At 40.3% G+C, this 13,211-nt stretch overlaps 1 pseudogene; it reads left to right on the forward strand.

Annotated features, from left to right (window-relative positions):
• Positions 1-225: 225 nt before the first annotated feature.
• On the forward strand, positions 226-3,940 carry LOC100999196 (annotated as a pseudogene).
• Positions 3,941-13,211: the final 9,271 nt, after the last annotated feature.

Raw genomic sequence — 13,211 nt, forward strand, 5'->3', positions numbered from 1 at the left:
ATAGATGTTCCTTAAAAAGTTAGAAATACAACTCACTTCTGGGTATGTACTGAAAGAAAGGAAATCAATATCTTAAAGAGATAATCTGCACTTTATGTTTATTATGGCGTTATTTAAACCAGCCAAGACACAGAAACAACCTATCAGTCCACAGAGGGATGACTGGATACAGAAAACGCAGGATATATATTTAATGAAATATACTCAGCCAGAGGAAGGCAGAAACCGCCGTCTGTGACCTTGTGTCTGACCTGGAGGACTTCATGCTGAGAGAAATGATCCCGACAGAGAAAGGCAAACCCAGGATGGTGTCACTTAACTGTGGACTCCAGGAAGCGCGCCCCACGCTCAATCGCTGGTGCCGCCCACTAGCGTGTCGGGGCGGGTTCGGGAGGTGCCTCATCGGCCCCGCCGTCCATCTCCTCATTGCGTGCGCCCGGCGCGTGTCGCCCGGCAGCTGTTCCGCGCGCACCAGGCCTGGCGAGGCAAAGGCCGGGCCGCAGCCCTGCTCGTGGGCGCCGTCTCTCAGCAGCAGCAGCCAGGCCGAACCGGGCGCCACGCTAGGCGGCGCGGAGGAGGCCCCCACGGCGGCTGGCCAAGGACAAGGAGCCGGCCTCTGCCCGCCCGAGGCCACTCACTGCCCCACGGCTGCGCGAAGAATGGGCAGGCGCGGGCCCCGGGCTCTCGGAGCAAGGGTAGCTGCTCGGCTCCTTTGCACGCTGCGGAGCGCGGGGCTCGGCCGGGCGCGGCGGGGTCGGTGGCAACTCGCTCGGGAGCAGGCACCTGGTGAACTGACCGACCGCAGGGGCCGCCGCGCCTTCCCTGCCTGCGCGCCGAGCTTCTCGGGGGCCGCGGAGGAGGAGGAAGGTCCGTCCGGACAGGCCCGTGCGGCGGCGACGACAGCGACAGCGACAGCGGCTGGCCGGGCTCAGGTACGTTGGATGTGACTGCCTGGAGGCAGCCTCGGAGCTCTGCCCGGCCCGGGAGACTGCCTGGCAGCGTCGGGAAGCGCGGGCGGCCGGTCCCTTCCTGCTCCTTCCCTCAGCGCCTTTGTCTTGGCCTCCCGGAAGCGGGAAACCTTCCTCCCGGTTTTCAGGCTTCGGTGGAGACCCTTACTTTTTCCACCACTAAGGTTAAGAGATTCTGGAATAGAAGTACCAGAGGAGATGGGGAACCTTCTGCAATTCCTCGGATTTAGCCAGACTCCCTTTTGAGGCAGAAGACCACCCTTGAGCACCTCCCCAAGGGGTAGCTCCTTAGCAGTGTGACTTCTTTGATCTACCCCTAGGAATGAAGAGTCTTCTGATAACCTGATAGGGCCCTGAAAGTCAAAGGGCAAACGAGATCTCGTAGGACATAAATTTGTGATCGTTTGAGGTGGGGGGTCACTCACGTTTCTGAATGGAATTGGAGGAGCGTCAAAGCGGTCGGTGCCTGTGAAGAAGCGTGGCAGTCCTTTAAGTTGAGCAAAATTGAGTTTTTCCATTTTTGCCAATATTTTGAAGACAGTTCAGTGTATCGTGCATTTGCTATAAGATGAGAACTTTATGGAGTATTGTCTTCAAGAGCATAAACGATGACTACCCCAGCCCTGCTGCCCTCTCCAGACGTGGGATCCCACCTCTGAACCTGGGGCCGTCCTCCCGACATCACAGCGCTACCTTGAGACTTTCTGCGAAGACATTTATTTTTAGTGCCTTCATCACTCGGTGTTTGGGGGCATTCTTTTTTCTTCTAGGCTTCTCAAAACTCAAACACTTTGATCTGGGTTTAGACGATGTGTTAATTCCTCATGTAGTAGCTGTCAAAGGGACTAAAAACCCTGAAGTCTCCCTGATCTATACACTCAATTAACATACACACAGGGAAGAAGAAGAAGAACCTCTGAGACGTAAAATTCGAGCTGATCATGAGAAGGCCCTGGAAGAGACAAAAGAAAAGTTGAGAAAGTCAAGCGGCCTGGGCTGTGGCTCACACCTGTAATCCCAACACTTTGGGAGCCCAAGTCCGGAGGATGGCTTTCATCTAGGAGTTTGAGACCGGCCTGGGCAACATGATGAGACCATGTCTCCACAAAAAATCAACAACTAGCCAGGTGTGGTAGTGCCCTCTTGTAATCCCAGCTATTCTGGAGTCTAAGGTGGGAGGATTGCTTGAGCCTGGGAGGTGGAGGCTGCAGTGAGTCCTGATGACACTGCAACACTCAGCCTGGGTGACAGAGTGAGACCACATCTCAAAAAAAGAAAGAAAGAAAAGAAAAGTCAAGCAAGGAAATCCAAGCAGAAATTCAGACAGAGAAAAATAAGGTCCAAGAAATGAAGACAGAGAACAAGCCACTGCCACCAGTTCCTATTCCAAACTTTTTAGGCATGAAAGGTGGAGACCCGGAAGACAACATAAGAAAACGGAAAAAAAAAATTAAAGCATGAAACATGCCTAGGATAATTATAGGACATACAGTTGGGGACATAATGAACTCAGACCTATTAAAAGGAAAGGTTGTACCACTAACATTTGAAAGTTCACAAATGGGTGCTACCATTGTAGATGCTTTGGATACCCCTTATATCATAGGGCTCCATGCTGAATTCCTAGATGTGCAAAGATTGTTTAAGACAACCTTGAGGTCAGTGTGAATTCAGAGATGTTTGTGTTTGAAGTCAGCATTCAGTTTATTGAAGGCCTACTTGCAGCATATCACCTTTCAGGAAAGGAGATATTCAAGATTAAAGCTGTGCAACTGGCTAAGAAACTTTCCTGCCTTTCACACATCTACTGGGATTCCCTGGACAATGGTACATTTACAGAGTGGAGTAGGGTGTAACTGAGGCTAGGGGCCTCCATGTAGCAGCATTCTGGCTGAATCTGGTACACTGCATATGGAGTTCATCCACCTCAGCTACTTGACAGCAGACCTGGTTTACTACAACAAGGTCATGTACATGCGGAAACTGCTTCAGAAAATGGATTGTCCAAACGGTCTTTATCTAAATTGTTTGAACCCCAGAACAGGGCACTGGGGTCGGTATCACACATCACTTGGTGATCTTGGAGACAGTTTTTATGAATACTTACTGAGAGTGTGGTTGATGTCAGATAAAACAGACTATGAATGGAGAAAGATGTGTGACGACGCCCTTGAGGCTGTAAAAAACCAAAAACTCCCATGGATGTCTTATCTTTAGTAAAGAATGGATCAGTGGGCATTTGGAAAACAAGATGGGCATCTGACCTGCTTTGCTGGGGTAATGTTTGCACTGGGAGAAGATAGTTCCAGAATGGATAACGTCTATCATTGTTTAGAGCTGGGGTTGAAATTGCGCATACATGTCATGAGTCACATGACAGACCGCATTAAAGCTAGGTCCTGAGTCATTCAAGTTTGATGGTGCAGTGGAGGTTGTGGCTGTCAGGCTGAAAAGTATTATATCCTCTGTCCAGAAGTAACTGAAACCTATTGGTACCTATGGTGATTCTCTTACAATCCAAAATACAGGCAGTGGGGCTGGGAACAAAACTGGCCATTGACAAGTATTGCTGAATCAGTGGTGGATTTTCTGGAGTTAAAAATGTACATTTCTCTACTCCTACACATGATGATGTACAGTGGGGTGTCTTTATTGCCGAAACACTAAAATATTTGTATGTGCTGTTCTCCAGTGTTGACCTTTTACCTTTAGACTACCAGGTGTTCAATACAGAGGCTCACCCTCTTCCTGTGTTACATTTAGCCAGCACCACACTTAGGTAATTCTGCTGTTGGATAAAAGCAGTTTCAAGGACCAGGACCAGTCTCACCTGTTTTGTTTACGTGGACCACTACAGAAATTAGTCTGAAAACCTAGACTTCTAAGTCAACATGATAGTGGTCATATAAGAATGATGTGTGTTATAGCAAAGATCACAATTACTTTTGCATCACCTGGTACTCTACAAACCATATATATTTTGTATATATATAAATAATGTATATTATATATGTATATATAGCTTTATATAAAACTATATGTATATATAGAGTTATATAGGGTTTTATATATAGAGAGAGTTATATATATTTGTACACACACACACACACATACATATATGGTTTGTAGAGTTCTGGAGTCTGGAGACAAGACTTCCTAAGAGAAACCCAAGAATATAGAGCACCTTGCAGGAGTTAAGGATGGCCTTTGGAACCAATTATGTATTCCTACAGTGGAGCAACTCTCAAATATTCCACATTGTTTCATTTTTCTCCATTTTAATAATGTAATGAACTAAGGTAAAGAAAAAAGATAGTATAACTGCATCAGTGACAAGAAGACTCAAAAAACAAACAGAAGTGCAGTCCATGTCTGAATTTTCAAGTTCCGTATTGGATGACCAGACTGGCAGTCATTTCAAATCCTATTTAATAGGTTTAAATAAAATCTCTTGTATTTAAATTTCATGGCTAAATTTAGTTTCCTCCAGGGGCATGATCTCACAAAAAATACTCTTCCAGTCTTTGTCTTCATATGAAATCATTAAAACTTCTGTTTATCATAACTACTACTTATAAGCCTGAGTTTGAGACTTTGTTCATGTGGTTCTGTCAGTGGTGGTAGCATGACAAAAAGTGCGGAAAATGCCACAATTGGTTGCAATGAAATCTGTTCTAAAAGAAATTCTTCGTTTTGCTGGTAGGAGATTATTTTTCTGAACTAATAAATCTACCAATTAAGTTTTATCTACTTTAATCTCATAATAACATTAGGAGAGTCATCCAACTCACAACTTTATTTGTGTGACTTGGCAAAATTCACTGTACTATTATGTAGCTCTGAATTTGCCTTGATAAGCTAAATTACTTTTACAACTCATTAAAGCAAAAACAAAACACAATGCAACTTTCTTAAATATTCTATCTGGGATGATACCCTTTATTATCTTACCAGGTGAGTGTGCCATTCACAGATATTTTATGTTTTAAAATTTTTTCTATTGATGTGTATAGAAATCAGAATAATTTGAATAGCTTCAAAATAGTTTTCAGTGATAAAAGCATCGAAGTATCTCAGAGATTTTCTCTATCAGTAGGTTTTGCATTGTTATTTCTTTTTAAATAAATTACTAATTCTTTATATTTTGGCAAAAAAATTTATCAGTAACTATGGTGTAAGATAAATATCTAATGCTTACAAATTTTCTGTCACAAACTGAAGGGTTGTTTTTATTGTTTTAATTTAATTTAGGCATCTTCCATTGACATTAATAAAATTGCAAACAGTATAACTAGTATGATATTTACTCTGAATTTTAAGATTTTATGAAACAAAGTTCATACAAGAAATCCACCTTGGAATTCTGAAGGTTTATTTTCTTATTTGATAGCATGTCTTTTAAACTTAGCTTTTAGATTTAAGTTGGGAAAAGATTTAATGAATGAATATAATTAAATGTTTTCCAAGGTAGTTCATCTTATACCAAAAATTATTAAATAGTTCTCACAGCCCAGCCAATAATCCATAAATGGCAGCCACTACAAAAGTTTTCAATAAACATAGAAAATAAGGATGTAGAGCCAGTTATAATTGAGTTTTTAAGAGAGTTAAATTTTAGGACATACTTTGAGATTTTAATATTTTTTACTACTTGAACCTTTAAAATTTTTAAATGATAAAGGTAGATTACTATAACTTTAGAAGAGAAAAGGGAATGTACTTGGTTCTTGAAAAAGCCTTCTTGCTAAAAATAGCACAATCCCACTTAACAAATCACTGAAAAAAAAAGGCAAGAAAATTTAATTGTCAAAGACCCAGAGAAGCTGTGCAGATAGCGGTGGAGTCTCCAAACTCTTATTTTGTTTGGAAGAATGCAGAGTAAGGAGGCCTTCTTGGTCTTCCAGGAAATTCTCAAGGGATGAGGAGACACAACCTGTATCTCCAAGGGCTCTCATTGTATTAGTCAGATGACTGGAGTTAAGAGAAGACAGAGAAGTATTCAAGCAGAGTCAGTTCACAAGCAAAGAATTTGAGAGGGTCTTCTACACCTCTCCATACCTTCTGTGGAATGACAAGACTGGACCTACAACAGTACTTCCTTTATTTTTTTATTGAGACAGAGTTTTGCTCTGCTGCCCAGGCTGGAGTGCAGTGGTGCAATCTCGGCTCACTGCAACCTCTGCCTCCCGGGTTCAAGCAATTCTCCTGCCTCAGCCTCCTGAGTAGCTGGGAGTACAGGCATGTTCCACCATGCCTGGCTAATTTTTGTATTTTTAGTAGAGACAGGGTTTCACCATGTTGGTCAGGCTGGTCTTGAACTCTTGACCTTGTGATCTGCCCACCTCAGCCTCCCAGAGTGCTGGGATTCCAGGCTAAGTCACCACTCCCGGCCCTCCATTTTTTTTCTTTTTTCTTCTCTCAATACCAAAGACAATTCAGGCCAGCTGCAAATAACTTGCCAGCATTATGTTTTATTTTTGTCACAGATTTTTAACCCATTTCCCACTTAGGAAAAAAAAAAAAAAAAAAAAGTGCATCTTCCTGCCAGCACAGTATTCTTGGGGCAAACAGAAAATGAGTAAATTTCCTCCAAGATCAATTTTTATCTTATATTCTGCTTAGTACCCATACTTTCTTCTCTTTTTTATAGCTTTTTACATTTTGTAGACCTTATTACTCTGGTAAAATACTGCATTTATCAGCCCTCTGCAAATAGCCCAGAAATGCCCCTCAAAGAGTTGACACCTCACCTTATGACTTTGGCACAAATGTGCAGAATAGATGAATTGGTTCATGTATAACAGAAAAAAATTAGGAGTGTTAAACACCCCTCTACCTTCTACATGTATTTATCTTTATTTTAGAATAAAACTCTTTGGTTTAAGCTAGTTTTTTTTTTTTTTTTTAATTCAACTTGTATTAAGTTGTCAAAACCAAGAGAATGAGGCCCTACCTGAAAAGAAGTCTCAGTGCAGAAAAACAAGTCCCCCATCAGGTGGTTCTTACCTTCCGGTGGACTGTGTGTTTTACTTCTAACACAACTTATAACCAGCTTCAAGCAGATGATTATATATAAAAGTCCAACCTCGGTATTGAAAGAATGCATTCTTTTTGTGGAGTATTGACTCGGATTCTCTATTATGTCATCTTGTGAACCCAGGGCTTTACTTAGTAGATTTTAACCAAGGAGTTTGAAATCTTGATTATCATCCTCGCATCTGCTCCACTGTCCGTCAAAATCTTTGTCAAAACTCCAAGTTTGTTGATAAAAGATTGTGCTTTCAGTTCTCATTATAATGCAGTTTCCCCTTAAGCCCATATTTCTTCGAGTGCATGAGTAAATGAGAGAATGAGTGAACAAACATTTATGAAGTATGTAATATGTGCCAAGCACTGTGCCTGGCACCTTGAAGCATTTGAACGTTTTATGTGATTCCAGTGGCACTTTCTGTATGAGAGCAGTTTATACAATTTTACATGTTTTTCAATATGAATCGTGTTACAACATTTTAAATTTTATATTTCATATAAATTAAAGAGAAAAGGTTTATAATACATTTTAAATAATATGTACTATATCACTAACTATAATTGTAGCTAAAATTAAAGTAATGAAAAATGTCAAAGAAACAGTTGATTTTTGATGCAACTTTGACTAAAATATTTACTTTAGAAATAAAAACACTTTTAGTTTGCTATATCACTTCAATTATCAAAATCAATGTTTTATAGAAGTGCTGGTTAGTTTGAATTCAAAAAGCTTTTGTCACATCATTCGTGGGTAAAACTTGGAGTTGTAAATTGTCTTTGGTATGGGTTCTACTAAACAGTCCCATACTGTTAAATATAAAGAAAAAAAAATATTTTTAGGTTTCAAAAAGCTGTTTCTAGTAATAGGATTTTGAGTTCTTATTTATTTATTTTTAGATTTCCTCACACTCAAATTGGATAGCTCCTATCTCTCTCTCTCTCTTTGTCTCTCTCCCTCTTTCTTTCTCTCCTCTCCCTCTTTCTCTAGATCTATCTATCTGTATAATTTTTAAGTTAAACACAAAAAATTTGAATACTATATTTTAGTTAACAAACACAGTTGGTAACTAGTTTGGGCTGCACAAATTATAAGCGGAATGTTTGAGTAACCTGGTATGGTTGGGATATTTCTCTCCTCCAAATCTCGTGTTGGAATGTGATCCTTAGTGTCAGATGTGGGGCCTGGTGGAAGGTGTTTGAGTGATGGTGTGGATCCCTCATGAATGGCTTGGTGCCTTCCCCATGGTAATGAGCAAGCCCTTGTTCTGTTAGTTCACATGACAGCTGGTGGCTTAAAGGAGCATGGCATCTCCCTGGCTCCCTCTCTCACCGTGTGACAAACCTGTTCCCTTTTGCCATCTGCCATGACTGGAAGCTCCCTGAGGTCCTGGACTAAAGCAGATAGTGGCACTATGCAGAACTGTGGGGCAAATTAACCTGTTTTTAAAAATAGGGTTCGGGCCTGGTGGCTCATGCCTGTAATCCCAGCACTTTGGGAGGCCTAGGCAGGCAGATCACTTGAGGTCAGGAGTTTGAGCCTGGCCAATATTGTGAAACCCCGCCTCTACTAAAAATACAAAAATAGCCAGACACGGTGGTGTGCTCCTGTAGTTCTAGCAAACGGGAGACTGAGGTGGGAGAATCACTTGACCTGGAAGGTGGCAGCTGCAGTGAGCCAAGATCGTGCCACTGCATTCCAGTGGTGATAGAGTGAGACCCTGTCTTCGAAAAACAACAAATAAATACAAGTAAAGTAAAATAAATTACCCAGTCTGAAGTATTCCTTTATAACAACACAATATTGGCTAATACAAACCACATATGATAGGGAAATATATTAATCCACTTATTCTGGCTCAAGAACATTGGTGAAGATGATTTTGTTACTTCAGCTCATTCAGATTATGATGAAGATTCTCTTTTTAATTTACAACCAGTCAGAGAGCTTTTCTGCAAAGGGCAGATAGTAAATATTTTAGGTTATCTGAGCCATACTGTCTTTCTTCTTACTTCTGCTGTTGAAGTGTGAAAACAGATAGAGATATTATGTAAATGAATGAGTATAGCTGTATTCCAGTAAAGCTTTATTTACATAAGCAAGTAAAGGACTGCATTTGACCCACAGGTCATAGTTTTTACCCCAATCCCAAGATTAAGTAGTGTAAGACCCTTTAGCCTTTTTTCTGTCTCTTTTCTCTGTGCTGTAATTTACATAAACATTTTAAAGCAAAAAAAGTGAATGTAGAATATAAAACAATAACATTGAGTTCTTAGAAATAGAGTAGAATGGTGGTTGACAAGATCTAGGAGTGGGTCAAATTGGGAGATGTAGGCCAAAGTATACAAACGTTCCATTCTAAGATAAGTAAGTTGTGAGGATATAATGTAAAGCATGGTGACTACCCTAAGCATTCTCATCAAAATGAAAGAAAAATTTAAGTCCCTGAGGTAGTGAATATGATAATTAACCTGACTGCAGCAATCAGTTCATAATATATACTTACTTCAAATCATTGTGTTGTACTTTTTAAATACACGCAATTTTATTTTTCATATTTCTTCACCTCAATAAAGCTAAATAAACTACATAAAAATAATTGTGATAAATCACATTAACGGAATAAAGAATGAAAATCATGTGGTGATTTTTTTTCAAGATGGCCTACTAGAGACATCAGATACCAGTTCTTCTTTGAAAGAATATTTAACGTTACAGGTGAATAATCATGGCTTAAGTGAAATGCTGAGAGAAAAGTGTCAGAACCTTTTGGAGAACCCACAGGAAGAAGCTGGGAGTACAAGAAAAAAAAGGGGCATAGATGTCTGCCAGAGACTGACCCATGAGGAACTTGAATCCCATGGAAAGTGTAGATGGGAGTGTGTCTTTTTTTCCTCACCCTTGTACCCTACTGCTTACCACCAATTTGTCTGAGAGCCCCTCTGCCCTTGCAAACCCAGGCACCACTGTTGGCAATGATTGGGGAACTTCTGGAGGGCAGAGCACTGGGTGGTGAGTTCACATAGGTTTGCTTGCTCTCCCCTTGAAACCTGAGCTGAGGTGGTGAGCACCATACAGACTGTACATCTCTTTGGGGCCTCTATTCTGTCCAGAGAATTTTAACCCTTGTGTCTGTCTGCATCACTAGATCCCACACAAATGTTTCCCAGAACCTTCTCTGCCTCTGGCAACTGCAGGGGACCAGCAGAACCTTGGGGAGAGGCAAGATCCTTAGAGACCTAGCCTTTGATACAGGCCTTCACTAGGGAAGGGGGATTAGTACACCAAAGCACATTTTGGGACAAAGGAAACTGGAATGTACATTCTTCCCTGAGGGAGAGCCCCCCTCCCCACTTATAACCAGAAAATGGCTGTATTTCTCCCAGCAGAGACACAGGTGCAATGCTGATCTTTGAAAATCAGTATTGTTCTGTCAAAGTGGACAGGTGAAACCAGTGGCTGGGAGCTGAAATGCAAAAGGCATCTTCGGCTCTCTCCATCACTGCTGCAGACACAGTCATGATGTTTTCTGCTGGGGTTTTGTGTGGGTGCACTTGGAAACAGGCTTTCAGTACACTTTGGGACAGCTGCACCCCAGTTGAAAGTGTCCCCACCAATCTGGACTTACTCAAAGGGTGGGACTTATCTCTTCCTCCCTATACAAAGCAGCAGCATTTCTGCACCATAGAATGAACCAGCTACAGAGTATGGACCAGCTACAGCTGTCTATTTCAAGCTGTGGGAAGAGGTTTTTTCCAGAGGTCATTTCAGCTGTAGCCACAGGATGAATGTTTTCTATGAAATCTAGTTTTATTGCAGCCTGGAGATAAAGGACATTCTCTTTCTGAACTGAAGGTTGTGAGCCCTTGAACAGGAGTAGATAAGGATGTGAGTTACATCCCTAGGATGAGGAGCTAGTGCAACACCCTCTACACCTCTACCACCTGGCGGAGACCCGTGTGCATCCCACAGTGAGCTTTCCCACCACCCCCTTCAAGGAAGGGGCTTTTGCTAGTCATCAAATTGTCAAACAACAAGCCAGCGTCTGCTAGTAAGTGCCAACTACTAAACAGTAAACTGAACTGTGTAACCATATACAAAACCTGTTGGCAGAAGGGCATAATACTAGGGAATGAGATAATCTTCCTGAGGCCTCTGCACTCCCAGCCCTGCAAAAGATAGTGAGTCAGATTATATACCTGTTATATTGCTACAACAATCAGCATTTGAGAAAGCCACTGCACAAAAACTGTCTATAACCAAGAAACTCATCTAGAGCCTTAGCGCCCTGAAAGCACCCAGAATTGAAGCCAAATGATTACACACAGCATGTAATCACACCCACAAAAAGGAAAAGAATCGAAAATTGAAAATGTTATTCAAATGAAAGCAAATAAAAAATAACTAAGTGACAGCTTCTGTAAATGAGCAATAATGTGAAAACTTCAGCAGTAGAGAAAGACAGTGTTTTGACACCCACAAAGGATCACACTAGTTCTGAAGCAATGGATTGTAACAGAAATAAAACTAAAGTGACACATTAAAAAAATTCAAAATACTAATTGTAAGGAAGCTCAGTGAGATCCAAGAGAAAGTTGAAAACCAACATAAAGAAATCAGAATAACAATTCAGGATATTAGTACAAAATTTACTAAAGAGATATTTAAAAAACAAACAGAACTTATTGGAAATAAAAAACTCATTGAAGGAATTATAAAATGTAGTTGAAGGTTTTAACAATAAACCAGACAAGCAGAAGGAAGTTTCAGACCTTAAAGCTCAGTCCTTTGAATTAACCCAATCATAAGAAAATTAGGGAAAAAACATAAAAAAATTTTAAAACCCTCAAGAAATATGGGATTATGTAAAGTAATCAAACCTGCAAGCTATAGGCATTTCTGAGTGAGAAGAAGAAACAGTAAAAAGCATGGGAAATGTATCTAATTAGTTAAGAAACTTTTCTGATCTAGATAGAGAATTGGACATTCAGATATAAGAAGTGCAAATAACACCTGAAAGATTTTTTGCAAGATGGATCTCACCAGGGCATATATTCATCAGACAAACCAAAGTTAACATAAAGTAACAAATGCTGAAATCAGCTAGAGAGAAGTATCAAAGCACCTATAAAGATAGTCCCATCAGAACCACAGTGGACTTCTTGCCAAAAACTGTACCACCCAGAAGAGATCAGGCTTCTATTTTCCGTCTCCTTAAAGCAAAGAACTGCCAGCCAAAACCTTTGGCTTTGGCTAAATTAAGCTTCATAAATGAAGGAGAAATAAAGTATTTCTCAGACAAGCAAATGCTCAGGGAATTTGTCACCTCTTGACTGGACTTACAAGAAATGCTCAGAATACTTCTAAAGATGGAAATGAAAGGACAAAATTTGCCATCATAAAAGCACACATAAGTAAAAAGATCACATAATCTATAAAGCAGTTATACAATTGTTGCTACAAAACAACCAAGTGACAACATTATGACAGCAATAAAAACATTGCATTTCAATATTACCCCTGAATGTAATTGGCCTAAATATTCCACTTACAAGATACAGACTGGCATATTAAATAGGAAAAGTAAGATACAAACATTTGCTGCCTACAAGAGACATACTTTAATGGTAAAAAGCCAAGCCTCAAAGAAAACCAGTGGGAAAAGATATACCACACAAATGGAAAACCAAAATGAGCTGAAATAGCCATACTTATACGAAATAAAACAGACTTCATCAACAGCATTAAAAAAAGAAAGAAGGTTATTACATAATAACAAAGGGCTCAATTCAACAAGAAGACATAACTATCTAAATGTATATGCACCCAATGCTGGAGCACCCATATTCATAAAACAAATACTGATAGACCTCAGAGAACAGATAGACAGCAGTAATAATGGGGTATTAACACTGTTGACAACGCTGAGGCAGAAAATCAGCACAGAAACATTGCAGTTAAATTAGACTTCAGACCAAATCGACCCAACTGGCATTTTCAGAACATTTTACACAATGGTAGGATATACATTATTCTCATCTGCACATGAAATATTCTCCAAAATAAAGCATATATTTGGACATAAAGCAAATCTTAATAAATTAAAAACACCAAAAACAAATTAAGTGTCTCCTTGGATCATAGTGGAATAAAATTAGAAATCAATACCAAGAGGAACTCTCAAAAATATGCAAATACATAGAAACTGAACAACT

The sequence above is a fragment of the Papio anubis genome, chromosome 20 (assembly GCF_008728515.1).
Source record: "Papio anubis isolate 15944 chromosome 20, Panubis1.0, whole genome shotgun sequence".
Lineage (NCBI taxonomy): Eukaryota > Metazoa > Chordata > Mammalia > Primates > Cercopithecidae > Papio > Papio anubis.